Source organism: Marmota marmota, unplaced genomic scaffold (genome assembly GCF_001458135.2).
Source record: "Marmota marmota marmota unplaced genomic scaffold, marMar, whole genome shotgun sequence".
Classification (NCBI taxonomy): domain Eukaryota; kingdom Metazoa; phylum Chordata; class Mammalia; order Rodentia; family Sciuridae; genus Marmota; species Marmota marmota.
The window spans coordinates 6,266,383-6,282,396 of record NW_026000093.1 but is presented as its reverse complement, the minus strand read 5'-3'; positions in this window follow the sequence as shown (position 1 = coordinate 6,282,396).

Here is a 16,014-nt window from a genome sequence, read left to right as displayed (position 1 = left end):
GAGACTATGGATACCTGCCCAGCAGGTATTCCAAGCATCCCAAATGGAGGCGGCTGCTTTCAGCAATGGAATGTCAGGTCTGGTGGAGGGAGCCAGGTGGTGGCATTGGGCCATGTGTTCAAAGATGCAGCTAGCACTCAGTGTGGGCCCTGTGGGTGTCAGCAGGGCTCACCTGGGCCTGCCTGGGCTCCACGCTGGGTCCGCAGGGCACCTGATTTATTTTCCAATTAAGGAAACTTAATATGTTGAAATGAGATATACGTTATGACCCAGATGGCCAACTATCTTACAGAGAATGTTTTGTATAATTTTTAAGTGCAGTGTTTTACATAAATTCAAGAATCAGCTTGTTTTCATGTAATTGTGAGCTTTTATATGCTTACTGACTGCTGTCTACGTTTTCTATTACTGAAAAGGTGTATTAAATACACTGTCATTATGGATTTTTCAATTTAGGGACAATAATTCCTCTATATATTGTAAGTTCCTCAATATTTTTAAAGAATAGCTTAAATACTCCATTATTCTCATTTTTTTCCAGTGCAAGGATTTGTCCTAGTTATTTAGAGTTCCATTTCTAAAATCAAAAGTCTAAGATTAAGTTTCTAAAATAAACTGAAAATGGAGTGATTCAACTTCTGAACTAATTAAATACATTTTGTTGAGTGATTTTATTATTTCTATAAGATTTTTCCCTTCTTTACAATTTTAGATCATGGACACACAGAAACACACACACACACACACACACACACTCTTTTTCTCTTCTTATTAGTGATTTCTTTTTTCATTTTTCTTTTTGTGCTATAATAACGGTCACCCTATGCTTTAAATATAGCCCTTGCTGCTCTGCCCCTGTGACTTATTTTGAAAATCAACATTTTTTTTTCTCTTCCTTTCTCCCTCCCTCTCCCTAGTCTCTCCACCTCCCTAATCTCAGGGGAAACAAGATTACATTTCTTCCCCATGCTAGGCAGAGTATCTGTACTTGTGCATATACCCACAACAGGAACAAAGTAATTCAGACTTGGGGATGGAACCAGAACATCTCAGAAATGACTGTCTCCTGAATTAAGAAGAAAGTTAATTACAACTCCTGACAGAGTACATGGGAATGTAGCCTTTGAATCACCTCTTTAAAAACCCCCTGTTCACCTGATGGGCAGAACCATAGCCTCTGGGACAGGAGTCTGCTGTGTTTCTCCTTTGCTAGCAAAGCAATAAACTATCTTTTTCCTTTTTTCTCAAAACCATGTCCTCTTTATTGAATTGACATCAGGGGCAAAGACCATCTTTCAGTAACAGTGCTGAGGATCAAATCCAGGGCCTTGTGCATGGCAGACACATGGTGCATGAGAAATTAACATTCACATCTAACTCTCTTACTTTCTATATTTATGTTTAAAGGTATAACAAAATGCTTATGTACAACCAAAATATATATTTAGATTTAAAAAAAATAAAAAATTGCATTTAATAACAGCAACAAACAATAATAGCATAAAAACACTCTAAAAAAGAACTCCTTTCTTTTACCTACTAATAAACACTTCATTCCAAGGAAGTATAAAATAAAACATTAGAAAACAATGTATCTTAATTTCAAATAACTTCTTATTTTCTTGTATTAACATGCCTCAATATTTGACACTTCTTTATTGCTGATATAAACCATTCTTTTTTGTTACAGGATTATGGCACATAGACTTACCACATAGTACATTGTCTTCACAAGTGTGTTCACTGCTGTTGAGGTCTGTGAGCAGTTTGTTTATGGGAAAACAAGACATGACCCTATGCCTTTCCTAGAAAAGACAACACGACCATGAGTCAAGATAAAAATAAGACCACAGGGCTGTAGGCAGGGAGAATGACATTGTAACAAAGGGCAGGAATTTTAGAGCTCAAGAAGATCAGAAGATACAAATTTCTTCAAGGCCCATGTCTATAATCCCAGCTACTGGGAGTCAGAGGAGGATTGCAAATTGGTGGCCCATCTGGGAAGCTTAGTGAGGCCTTTTTTCAAGATAAAATAAAAAAGAGCTAGGGATGGATCTCCATGGTAGGGTGCTAGCCAACATGCTTGAGGACCGAGGTTCAATCCAAGTAAAACACACACACACACACACACACACACACACGATATAAACTTCTCATTTTTAACTGGAAAAAGTTACATTTTATATTAAAAAGCTAATATAGCCCTCTTGGAAAGCCAGGTTGAGAAATAGCTTAAACTTGAAAATTTTTCTAGATTTACAAATTGCTATGTTCTGTGCTTTCTATGCTTAAAAACACTTATGTGAGTGTAATTTTACACTAATAATACTTAAATATTTTATAATTTGTTTTTGTTGCCTCTGAGATGTTCTGACCATGTGAGTGAGTTCCACAAGGACTTAGGAGGTGGGGTTAAGAAGATGAGGAAGGAAACATGGCCATTGAAGAGGCTCTGGAACGTGTCCCTAAACCTCTCTCCCTTGAAATGGTCACAGAAAGATTCATTTTATGACCCTTTCTCCTCTTTTACACTTTGAATATGGAATGAACTTCGGATAGCTGAACAAAATAATATCCATCATGATAAATGGAGGTCTTAAAATTGGGGCAGAAATCATGTTGATAATACACAAAGTAAGCAGTAGTGTATGTAAAAACATCTTGAGAAAAACTTGAAATCACTAACTATCCAAATAGGAGTTAAATAAAAATGGCATATCACTCAGAAATACCATGAACATAAATAAACATGTTTTTTTGAGATTATTTATTGGAACGGGAATCTGAGATTTGGTTTGTGCCAAAATATAGCTCAGAACTTGTTAAAGTGATCACTTTTTGTGGCGCTAGCAATGATTCCAATTTTCATGTTACTAAATTTTCTTCAATGATCATAAGCTTTTGTGATTACAATAAATATCGAGTATTTTATGTTCTTTCAAAATGAATTCAGGTGTTAATTGAGAGAATGTACAGCTTTGGGAGGGGACAATGAGCAGTGCTCAGATGACCCCAGGCACAGGTTTTAACTCTGAACCTTACCAACTGGTCAGTGCTTCAGGGATTCTCATGCCTCTATCCCAAATTCTTTCCAAATTCTTCACATTCCTTTTGGAGTCAAGAACTTCAAACTATGGATCCTGAAAGCATGTAAGTTATTTTTGTTGTTTTGTTTTTAAACCATGGTGGTACACACATGATTTGCAGTCTCTACCTTCTTCTGTGCCTTCAGATGTTAACTACAACATACTTTGCTCTTCCTTTCAAAGAGTCCCAACCTGCACCAGCCATATTGATTCTTACTCACTTCTATAACATGTTAAAATCCCTGTGAATCTACATACCACGCTGCTATGTCAGACTCCAACTGAACCTCCAGTCACCCCTGGTTGGATATATAAACTTGATGGTAGAGACAAAGGAGAAGCAAACTAATGTAGAAGTAATTTTGTGATTGCTTTGTTTCTTTTTAAAATCAGATTATTGCAATTTCCAAATAGCAGGCATTGAGGTGTGTAAGAAAGTCTCTTGAGAAACCATATGTTCCTATTGAGAAAATGCTTATCTGGTTTTGGCTTTGGAGCTTTTTTTTGCAAGAGCCCTGATATATGAACAAAGCTCAAGAAGATTGACAGAATTGGAGAAAACAAATTTGTCTCAAGTATCTCATGACATTTGGGAGAAAATGAAAGAGTCTGGCACATAATGTGAAGAGTGAAAGAAACAGATTTCTGTTAGTGCTCAGCTCCTAGAAAGGTCTGGGTGTTCCTTTGCCCTGTGCTATCTCTTGAAGAGCCCTTCCTTCATCTTCTTAACCTGTTGCTTTTCTTGCAGCTACAGCTCTCTTTGCTTCTCTGAGCAGACATCCTCCCCCACTTCCTGTGGCTTCCTTAAAAGCAGGGACATTTTTTTATCCTTGAATATTTCATCTATCCATGACACCAAAGGGCAGAAATGATCTTCAAGCAGCTACTTTAAAAAAAAAATTCTTGCTCATCTTAATTGCTCAAAGCCCTTGCCAGGAAGTGAAGGTTTCAGGGTGGTAAGGTTGCTTTCTGCAGGGCTGAGCAAGAACACAGATAGATAGGTGATCACTGTAAGCTCTACACGTGTCCAGTGGAGGGTGTAGACATCTCAGTCAGCTACGCATTTGGCTGACTCCTAAAAATTACCCTGTTTGAATTGCTTTGTGGTAGTTTCATTTGAAACATGATTCTCTGTGTGCCTAGTGTGACCTGCAGTACAGGTTCTTGAGAAGAGAATGCCAATGGATCTAACTTTTAAAAATGTATATTATTTTTCTTTTTCAGTTCCTTATATGTGTGAGAGAAAGTGATGGTAAGTTTTTATATTAGATCTCCTTAAGCCCTCACAGAAATCATATATGGCACTTGATTGTTCAGAAAAGAGATCTGTGGCTCAGGTAACCATTCTCACCTTGCCTGGGAGAACATGGCCTCCTCTGTGGCTGTTCATTCTATGCTCCTATTCTTCTGCAGTATTAAAAATGTGGGAGGCCATCATTTTGGACTGAGTTCCTGTGCTAAGCCCCAACAGACCAGACCAAAGTGGAGTCCCCTATGCTAAATGCCCCATCATCAAACTGAAACTTTGGGAAGAGAAGCAGGTATAGATCTCAAACTAGACCATTTTCCCTGAAAAGACAAGATTCCCATCTAGCTGAGGCAGCAGAACGAGGAAGCCCTCTCTGCTTTAGCCCTTACACAAAAGTAAGCTGCAGTAACCTGGTGTCAGTTCCTCAACCTTTATTCCTATTGCTGCTTCCTTTCACCACAACCTTCCAAAATCCACAGAAGTCTCCATTCTATTCTGTAAAATAGAGGCTATCCCAATTAATGAAACAACAACAACAACAACAACAAAACAAAATAACAACAAAAACAAAAGAAAAGAAAAGAAAAGGAAAAAACTCGATTAAATCTATAACAAATTTGTTGTGTTTTTGTCTTTTGACAGGCGTAAGAAGGCACATCTTAGACCTACTTTCCCCATTTTTCCTATGCAGAGACTCTCCTGCTCTATGTTCTGTTCCAAGGAGACGCCCAAAGAAGAGCTGCATAGACAGGAGGGCCAGAGAGGGAGCTCCCTCGTGTAGGTGCAGTGGGGGTCCTCTAGGACTTTACAAGAGCCTCTCTGCCATCTTTTCTCCCTCCTCTTTCTTTCCTCCTTAGCTTCCTTTCCAAACTCTTTAGTGTTTTCTATCAGCAATGGGAAATTCCCTTTACTATCATTATTACTGTTGTTATTAGTGATGCAGGGGATCCAACCTAGGACCTCCCATATGCTTGGCAACTGCTCTACCATTGACCTACCTCCCCAGGCCTACAATGTTTTCCAACAGGCAAATGTCACAGCATGTAATACAGTTCATTTCTCTTGTCTCCTTTTTTTTCATGTTCTCCCTTTGCCTTATTCCAAGGATTTTTCAAACCTTCATTGCTTTATTTTAATGTTCCTTCTGATTTCTCTGGACTGGTCAACTCCAGGGGTTTCTCCAGAGAGTCATGAGTAGAGAGGGGTGGTATGTGTCTGAGTTTCTGAGTGTCACCTGGCCTGAGAGGCACAGTGTGAAGCCCATGTTTACCTCTATTACTGTCTCTATCTCTGTATCTCTCCATGTCTCTGTCGATTTGTCTGTCTCCATGTGGGGATCCAATCCCGCTGGATTTCCCTAGACTGGCATATGGCTGCACCATACAGGACTTAGCATTCTAAAGAACAGGAAGAATCAAATCCGCACACATCCAGGTTTTCCGATGTCTCTCTTTGGCCTCCAGGGGCTATGTTCTCTCTCATCCTGCTTTACCAGGAATTCGACATCCAAGAATAAGAGCATAGGAAATTTGTGGAACAAAAAAATATTTAAAAAGTTCTTTTTTTCCCCCCTTTCTAATTTGTTCAGAGATAGGGGGCAAGTGATGAAATCTTTTGAGTACTCATTTGCTTCACAGGCAAACCAGCCTCCTTTCAGTTCTGGAGTTAGTTGGAGGAGGGTATCTTCCCAGTCTCCATTCTGAGGGACCAAAGGGAAACTATGTACAAGGCTGTGTATTTGTTTAATTGTTAAAAATTAGTTTTTAAATTTCTTTGCACTACTTTCATTTGAAATGGATTAATTGTCTCATTTCCTTTTCAATGTCCCCAGAGTAGGTACAGACTCTTCCATTGCTCAAATTGAAAAAAGATTGAGAAGGAAATTCAGAGAAAATGGAAGAACAAAACCAGGGAAATTATGTAACAAACAGCTGGGCTGGTGAGGTATCCCCACAGGATAATAATGACTGAGATGAGGTACGGAGCAAAGACATGCCATCCCATAATATGCCAAATCAGCATATTGATTATTTCAAGCTGAAATCGATTGAGGAACTGTAAGATCAGAAAGAGCCAGTAGGCTGTCTTTTTGCTACGTGTATGAAGTCATAAAAATCATTTTGGGTGGGATGTCCTTCCCATACCAAGACTGGAACTAGCTTTGATCACTAAAGACTGGTAACTGGGGCTACAGTGAATCTCAGCAAACAAGCTCTGAGGTAACCCTTATCCCCTACCAGCTTCGACACCCTACTCCATATATTTCTTAGCAACATTCCTAGAATTTACTACCTTAGTCCATGTATCCCCTTGCCCTGACATTCACAAATTTGTTGTTCTTTGTCTAAAAATTATAAAAGCATCATGCTTAGGTTCTTTAATTGGACTTAATTCTTTTGTAAAGATCATCATGTAAATTTAATAAAACTTTTATGCTTCCCTTAATCACCAGCTCTTATATTAACTGGGTTCAGAGATCCAGCCACCAAAGCCAACATAAGAACTAAGTGAGTGAGTGAGGATCACATCCTCTTATAAGGACATCATATCTATGGAGGTAAAGACCTTGTCATGCTAAGGGGGTTCAAGGAGTTCTCTCTCTTCTCCTTGAGACCTCTATTTAGAACTTATAGGCTCTTGACACATCACAGAAAAAAAAATTAAGGATGCATCAGGTTTTAGAAAAGAAAAAAAAACTTTATTAGAAAGAAAAGGCAAAAAACACATATTCTCAGAACAGAAAGAATGCTGTCTCAAGAGTGAGAAGCACTTATGGGGTGCTCTTAAGGGAAACTTGTGAGGGGTAGACACGGAAAGGTATGTGAGGTTGACATCAGCTTGGTGACCGTGGGTCACAGGATGGTTCTGGTGGTTGGATTTTTCCAACATCTTCAGGTTGACATTGTATTCTCGATCTAGATGATATTTGCAATGTGCCTATGATATAGCTTTATTAAACCACATCTCCTTTTGCTTTATCCAGGATGGAAATATGTTGCCTAGGCTAACAGTGCACTTAAGCTTTAATCAAAATGAGGCAATTTTCATAGATGAGTGAAATTTGGGAGTGACTGGCCTGGAGGAAAATAATAGATCCGGGAGTAAGTCTGATTATGGTGCTTTTAGATTAACAGCTGCAATCTTCTTTTCCTTACTTTTGGTCTCCTTTCTACTTGTCATTACTCCTTCTATCCCACCTCATCCTGCAGCTGGAACCAACTACTGGGCTCTCTAGTGACCTGCCATCTGATCTATTAGCTTCCTTTACATCTGCCAAATGGAGCTAGGCACACAACCTCATAGGAGGGTGCACAAGGTGCAACAGGTAATTTATGTGTGGTACCTGGTGCCCTTCAATTCACTCACAAGTAATTAGTGTCTCGTAGGTACTCCCTTCCTCCCTCCTTGAGTTTTTATATAATTCTTTTTTTTTTGGTACCAAAGATTAAACTCGGGGCTGCTTAACTACTGAGCCACATCCCCAGCTCATTTTATTTTATGTTTTTATTTTATTTTATTTTTTTAATATTTATTTTTTGGTGTAGATGGACACAACACAATGCATTTTATTTTTACGTGGTGCTGAGGATCGAACCCTGGTTCCGCCCGTGCTAGGTGAGCACTCTACCGCTGAGCCACAATCCCAGCCCTTATTTTATGTTTTTAAATTTTGGGACACGGTCTTGCAATTTTTGAGGGCCTCGCTAAATTGCTGAGACTGGCTTTGAACTTTTGATCCTCCTGCCTCAGCCTCTTGAACAGCTGGGATTACAGATGTGTGCTACCATGCCTGGCCCTTATCTAATTCTTTAAGAAGGAAATGCATGACCAAAAAGTGGAGAGAGAACCTCTTAAATATTTGGGGAGTTTTCACACTTGCTCTAGTCAATTCTGTTTTAGACAGAGCTAAGGTCAAGATCACTAAGATCAAGGGGTTGGGCCCTACAATCTCTCAAGCCCTCATAGGTCTAGTGCTGGGAGAGCAGGTCCCTGGAGGGGAGGTACTTTCTCCAGAAGGTGGGTTACCTTCCTCAAGAGAACTTCATCATCACCATTTTCTATATGATGAAGGATATAGTTGAGTGGGTTTCCAAGCAAAGATGAGTTCAGTGTCTGGGTGTTCTGGATTCAGACTTCTCTTTCTCTATATTCTGTGAGAAGCCTCTAGGACTTTAGGATGCTCTATCTTGGACCTGATGTGGGATGGACATGCAAGATGATAAGAAGATAATCCCACTTTGGGATTTTCATATTCATATTCTCTAAGTTTGGATAATAATTGCCATAATATTAGTTTCAGTGATACCTCTACAAATGTGTTATTATACAGTGTGCTAGTTGCTGTTAAAAAAGTAAATACCCAACAAGAACAACTTAGAAGAGGAAAGATTGATTTTGGCTCATGGTTTTAGAAGATACAGCCCACAGTCAGCTGGCTCCAAGGCAGAATTATGGTAGAAGTGTGTGGCAGAGGAGAGCTTTTAGCTCATGGCAGCCAGGAGGCAGAGAAAGAGAGAAAAAGTGGGGAGATCCTGGGGAGAAGTTAAACCCTTTCAGGGGCATGCCCTTGGTGACCTACTTCCTCCAGCTAGGTCCCACCTCCCAATAATCCATTCAGCTATCAGTGGATGGGGTCAGACCCTTCAGGACCCAATCACTGCCTAAAAGCCTCACCTCTGAATCTTGCTGCTTTGGGGACCATGCTTTCATATATATAAATGTTAATGTATGGCTTTCGATTGGCTGATGATGATAATGGCAACATGCAACTAATCCCTGTATTGTTGATTTTTAAAAAATCAACAAATAAATAATAGCGAGCTCTTTATTTTTATCAGATGGCCTGGGTCACTAAAAAAATCACTGAAAAAATAATAAATTTTGTATTATCATGTATGTGTAGAGATGAGTATAAAATATATTGTATATATGCAATGTAGATATATAATAGATATATATATATGCATGTATATAATGGAAAGAAAAAGCTCACTGATATTTACTGGTAAAAATAAACATTGCAAATGGTGATTAGTTGCATTATCATTATCAGCAAATTAAGGGGCATAAATTAACAAGATTCTTCTCTTGAAATCTCTTTTAACTTAGCAAAAACAACTACCTGATACAAACTTTTGATGTAATTTTTTTAAAGTTAGTTTTACAGTAATTGGGTAGTTGAATTATGTGATTCATTTCATAGGGAAAAACAAGCAAGGCAGGTTCTTAATAATGACCCAAAGTAGAGAAATGGTTTTGGTGCAGAACCCCAATGGGGTGTTTTATCCCTTATAGAATAGACAGGAAGGAATTACCTGGAAGAGTTACCAGAGTAATGTTCAGTGTTGACTCCCATTTTATTGTATATAACTGTTTATAGACATTAATTTCATTCATTATCTGAAGGATTTATAAAGCAGGGAACTTTAATTGTAAAAGATATCATAATAAAGAAGAGCATAAATACTAAAGTAAAGCAAATGCCTGGGTGCCATCACCCAGTGTGAAACCAGAACCGTCACTCTGGGCTATCCCATCTGTTCCCCAGAAAGTTAACCACTGTCCTATCTCTGGTTTTATTCACTTCCCTATCTTTTAAAAAGCAATTTTAATACCATGTATGTATCTCAAAACTTTATAGTTTTATTTTGAAAACTGAGTAATAACCACAAACCTAGTTCTGTAAGGAAGAGGCAATTGGCCAGGATCAGGGACTTTTTGGAGGAGAAAATGACCTGTAGGGAGCCCTCGGGATAGAGCAGGTCCTCAGCATCCCTGAGAGTGCAGAAGAGCACTTGCCACTATCCTCCTGGGAGAATCATGACCTCTCTTCTTTTTTACCCATCTTCCTCTCTATTGGCTTTTGTATCTTTCTTGGTGAAGAGTACAGGCAAGTTCTAGCGTGTGCTTGAGAACACTGGACACCATGCTCATGGAGCAGGAATTAGGCAGAACTGTAGCTGGAAGACTGACTGCTTTGCATGTTCTCCTTCCAACCTTGCAGCTTCTTTCACCTATCAGGTGCTCTAAGAATTGAGTAGTAAGAAGTATATGCAGGTGACCTAGATGCTAAGGTGTGCGTGGGAGAGCAGATGGGTACCCTAGGATTCCAGCCCTCCACAAAGCTATTTCCTGATTCCATTGGGTGGATTCTATGCCTGGCACAAGTTCTCACTATAGTATTTCTTTCCCATTATTCTAGGGATTGCTTTTGTCCTTTCTCCTTTTTAGAGGACCTGTTTCCTCTATTCATATCTTCCTCTCTATTGGTTTTTGCTTCCATCTTGGTCAAGCACATTCTCCTGTAGCTTTTAAAGAAAGATTCCAAAGGTGATACATTTTTTCCAGGTCTTGCACATGTGAAATGTCTGTATTCAACCCTTATGCCTCATTAACAGCTTAGATATGGAATTCCAGGTTAGGAATTACTTTCCTTCAGTGTTTTGATGGGTTGCTCCATTATCTTCTTGTATCCATGGTTATTGTTGAGAAATTCACGGTAATTCAAATCCTCGTTCTTTCTATATAAATTTTCCCCCCAACAATTGTTCTTGGGTTTAGTTTACTAAAATTACATCTCAGGGGCTGGGATTGTGGCTCAGCAGTAGAGCGCTCGCCTAGCACCGGTGGGTTCGATCCTCAGCACCACATAAAAATAAAGGCATTGTGTTGTGTCCATCTACACCTAAAAAAAATATTTAAAAATTTTCATCTCAATATTTTATGTGTGTTTGCTTTGCCCATTTCACTGGATATGTGACTGTCTCTTTCAGTTGTAGAAATCTTCTTAAACTATTTCATCCATAATTTTTTTTCTAGTATATATTCTCTGTTCGCCTCAGAATGCCTATTGTTTACTATTGGACCTCCTGATCTGTTCCTTGAGTGTTCTCACTTGGCTTTTTTTTCAATTTTCCATCTTTTTGTTTTACTTTCTGGGGGAATACTTCAAATTTATCCTTCGCCTCTTTTTATTGAGTTCTCATTTTGTGCTTTTAATTCTCAAGGGGTTTTTTAAATGTTCCTTATTATTCTCTGTATATTTCTCTTTATGAGTATCCTGTTTTGCCTTATGAATGCAATGTCTTATTTTATATTTCTGATATTAATCATTTTAATGTTTTCTTTCCCTTCTAGGATCTTCATTTTACTTGAGTGTTCTTTTCTTCTTATTTTCATCTCTGCTCTCTGTGTAATCAATTTTGCTCATGAATCTGGTAATTTTTGCCTGACTGCTCATGATTAAGAGGGAACTAAAAAGCTCACTGGAAGCTTTGACCAAGCAGCAGTGACTTATCAATTCTGAGTTTATTACAGGGTAATTCGAGTGGGTGCTTCACTAGGTTTTTCCTATTAAAAGTCCTTGGAAAAGACTCTTCAAATCTCACATCTGAAAGTTAAAGATCTGAATTTTAGCCTCCTAGGAGCTACAGGAAAGGAGGACTGTGCATTTAATATTCAGCCTTTAGCCTTTGATATTGATGTGATCATTTAATCTCCTTGTTGTTGAGATAGGACACATCTTCCTTCTATTTGCAAACCATCAGATTTCGAGGGGGTAGCTGAGAGCTTGGGAGCAAATCCAGGGCTTTGTGCATGCTAGGCTCACACTCTACCAGTGAGCTATATACTTCAGCTTCATAGGCACCACATATTCTTGGTTTGACTTTCTTGAGTGGAAAAAAAGCTGTAAATTTCTGCTGGGGTTGGGCAAAGAGTCATCCAAAGGATGCTGAGTGGAGAAGGTGACCTGGGTACAGTGGCCTGTCAATCTACTTTCACCCACTCCATATTGCAATCTCCTCCCTAGAGCTCTGGTTCCACAGGTAGCTGGTACCACCAGTTTCTGTACCTTTTAAGGCTCTGGATTTATAAATTGACTTGAATCTTAGATGTTTATTTCCTGGATCCTTTGCATTTAGTTCTCTTGGGCTGCTAAGCCAATGATCATCTGTCCATCTGTTCCTGTTGGCTCCTGTCATGTCCTCTCTACCTTCAAGTGTGAATGTCTTACTGAGATAGGATAGAAAATATAGGGTACTTTGAGCATGTATGAAGTTTCAAAGAAGTTTCAGAAGGGAGCAAGATTTCATGCATTTTTAAGTCGTTATCTTTTTTTTTTTTTTTTAAATATACCTTTATTTTTATGTGGTGCTGAGGATGGAATCCAGCATCCTGCATGTGCTAGGCGAGCGCTCTACGGCTGAGCCACAACCCCAACCCCTTAGTCATTAACTTGAAAACTACCTGTAGTCCTTATAGTATCATCCACTTATTTCCTATAAAGAATCACAAAATTAAAGAAGAAAATATCTAATTTTACATTCTCGAAGAGAGTAAGCTGTGTCCTGCTCTAAATTACTCCGTGATTTATAGAACAGCAGTTTTCAGGCTCTGCCTAACCCCAAGAGTCACTTCATTTTATAAAGCAGCTGTTTGTCATGAGTTACTACATTTTGAGAGCAGGTGCCAGGGTAGAATGACTCTACACCTTCTTTGTGTAAGTAAACAACTACCATCTGCCCAGGACAACTGTAAAGCACAAGCTGATAGCTTATTTGTGCCAATACAAATTTACCACCTGTGTCTTAACAGATTAAATCAGGAGGACATGGACACTTGAGCCCATCAAATAATATTAGAATGAACTTCTCAAGTTCACTCAAGGTAACCCCCTCACCTAGGACCCATAAAAGGAAGGGTACCTCAAACTGTGGCATAGTAGCATGCTGACCATCTGGTCATTAGTCATGAGACTACCCAGGAACACTGCCACAGCAATGAACTTGTGACTCTTTCCCTGGGCTTCAGCTCATCTTGGTTTCTACCACCCATGACATGGGGCTACTTCAAGCTGACACTTTGAAACTACTCATCATCCAGAACCTCTGGACCTTTGTCTTGGAAGATCTACTCCTTTTCTGTTCTGTGACTTGGATGCTTAAACCCTTATCTGACCTCTTTCAGTGACTCTTCTGCATTTGGATCTACTCTGTCTTTGCTCTAGGTAAGGCCCATTGAAATCCTTAACCCTTTTCTTAGCCTTTCTGTAACACATATCTATCATTGTGTGAAGTATGGTGTGTGGCCTGAGTGTTGTAGCTATTAATAATTAAAATTGGAAAGGAACAAAACAATTTGTGATTGTCATGATCATGACCACTGCATGAAACCAGCAGTACACAAAGTGAATTAAAAACCAATGATATTGAACAAATAACTATTGTTATTCAATAATCTCCGACATTACAGAAAGATATGAATGTGTCTGGTTTATGTTGATGGCACAGGTCACTCACAACAATACTCTAATGACCTCATGTCATACACATTGTCTGAGAAGTAAAACGACTTGTCTGAGGCCAAGTGACTGGTTTGTAGTGGGACCCAGATTTAAAGAAGAAATCAATGTCAAAAGCTACTGGTCTATCAAAATTGGGTAATGACTATAAACTACCTGCACATAGTGTCTAAAAGGAAATATTCAGAGACATTTGAGTTGTTAGAGACCAGAACTTGATCTGATAGGAAATTCTGATATTTGCCAGGAAAATCTGTTACTTGAGCAGAGCAAATAATGGGAACCATCCAAAGTCTAACAAATATTGGATGTAATTCAGGGAGAAATAATTAGTTTTGATTATGAAAACATAAATATAAGTCTATGTCCAAACCAATGAACAAAGAAGCAATGAGCAGGAAAAACAGATCCTGTGTTTTAGTGATGTTGGCAAAAACATGGAATGTGCATGCTAATTCCATTTGTGTTTTGAGTGTGATTCTTTAAAATTTTAGGTGCTTCCTTCCAAGTCCTTAAGGGCCTCAGTGTCCTTGTTTGCCAGAGTTTCTCCATTCTTACTGTGCTTGGATTTCCTTTATCTGCTCTCTTCTCTCCTCATCCATCTGCCTTTAATTCCATAAAAACACACAAAACAAAACAGCTTACCTGTGTTGAGTTTTGTCCTATAATGATTTTTCTACATGATGGAATAATTAAAAAAAAAACTTGTTATAATCCTTGGTGCCTTATTGGAGCACTGGGATGAGCATGAGGGCAACTGGATTCTAGTCCTGTCTGTCATGAGTTATGTGACTTGGTTCAGCCTCCCTCTTTCCTGATCTTCAAAGTGATCCTTGCTGCAGGATCCTTCCAGCTCTAATGCTTTAGAATCACGAAATACCCAAACTATTTAAAAAAAATAATTACTTGTTATGCAGAGTTCATAATCAAAGGAATGACATTCTAACGTGGCATTTCAGACTCCAAAGCGGAAACTAGAGTGTTTGGGTTTGGGGAGTGGGAAAGGAACTACCAAAGGACACCATTTAAGTGATAGTCCATCTTCCAAGAATGGAGGCCATCTGAAAATTTGAGGTGCAAGGGAAAAGATGTAATTTTGTCTCTGCAAAATTCATGAATGAACAAATAAAATATTCCATTTTTGTGTGTGTGTATCAAGGAATATTATTCAAACATAAAAAAGGAAGTACTGCCATTTGTGATAGTATGGGTGAGCCTTGAAGACATTATGCTAGGTAAAAGAATTCAGAGAAAGATAAATGTTATGTTTATGCCTGTTAAACCAAAACTCTTGAGACCAAAGGATCTTGGAATTATTCAGTTATTACTGATGTTAGCCAGAAAAGGTCAGGTCCTGGGACAAGTTCTAACAGGGTCAATGGCCAGCGTCTCATTGGGGGATTCTTCTTGCCCAGGAGAATGTAAGCCACCCTAAAACTTAAAGTCTCAAATAATTAGTGAATAACAAAACACAAATATTCAGAAATATGTTTACAAAAGCGAAGCCCAAGATAGATCTAGTCCACATGGGCTCTGGAACTAGACAGAGAAAAGACGGGCTCTGGTGGTTTATTTAAGGAGTCCATCAAAGGCAGGGACAAGGTTTCAAGGGGTGGAGTATTGCTTCTTGTTGACTTATAGTCAACAGGTTGATTGGCATCTTGGCAGGTAACACCCATCTCAGGTGCTACGTGGGCCATGGCAGAACAGGATGGAAATTCACATTGGCCCTGGGCAATTGACCAGAGAAAATGTCCACTGGTCATTCCCAGACACCAGATGTTTCTATCCATAAGGATTCCATGCACGGTGACCCACGTGGAACTCACGGACAGCTCATGACAAAGTTCCCTCAACTTCCAGCTGCAAGATTAGATAAAAGTTGGAAATGTCCATGCACCTAGAGCTACAAGTATTTTCTTAAGGAACTTTGGGGGAAGGTAAGCATGAGTTGTTCACATTGAACCTACATTGGCTACAGATAAGATATGCAGGATAATATGAAGTAGAAAAAACTTTGGGATAGGAGGGTAGTTCATAAGAAGTAATTGTCAGCTGGATGCAGTGGGCTCATGCCTGTAATCCCAGGAACTCTGGAGGCTGAAGCAGGAGGATTTCAAGTTTGAGGTCAGTGTCAGCAACTTAATGAGGCCCAAAGCAACTTAGTGAGATTCTGTCTCAAAAGAAAACATAAAAATAAAATAAAAGAAGATGCTGCTTGAGTTGCTTGGGGATTTAAGAAGATGTGGTGGTGGGCTGGGGATGTGGCTCAAGCGGTAGCGCGCTTGCCTGGCATGCGCGTGGTACTAGGTTCGATCCTCAGCACCACATACAAATAAAGATGTGGAAAAAAAAAAAGAAGATGTGGTGGTGCCATG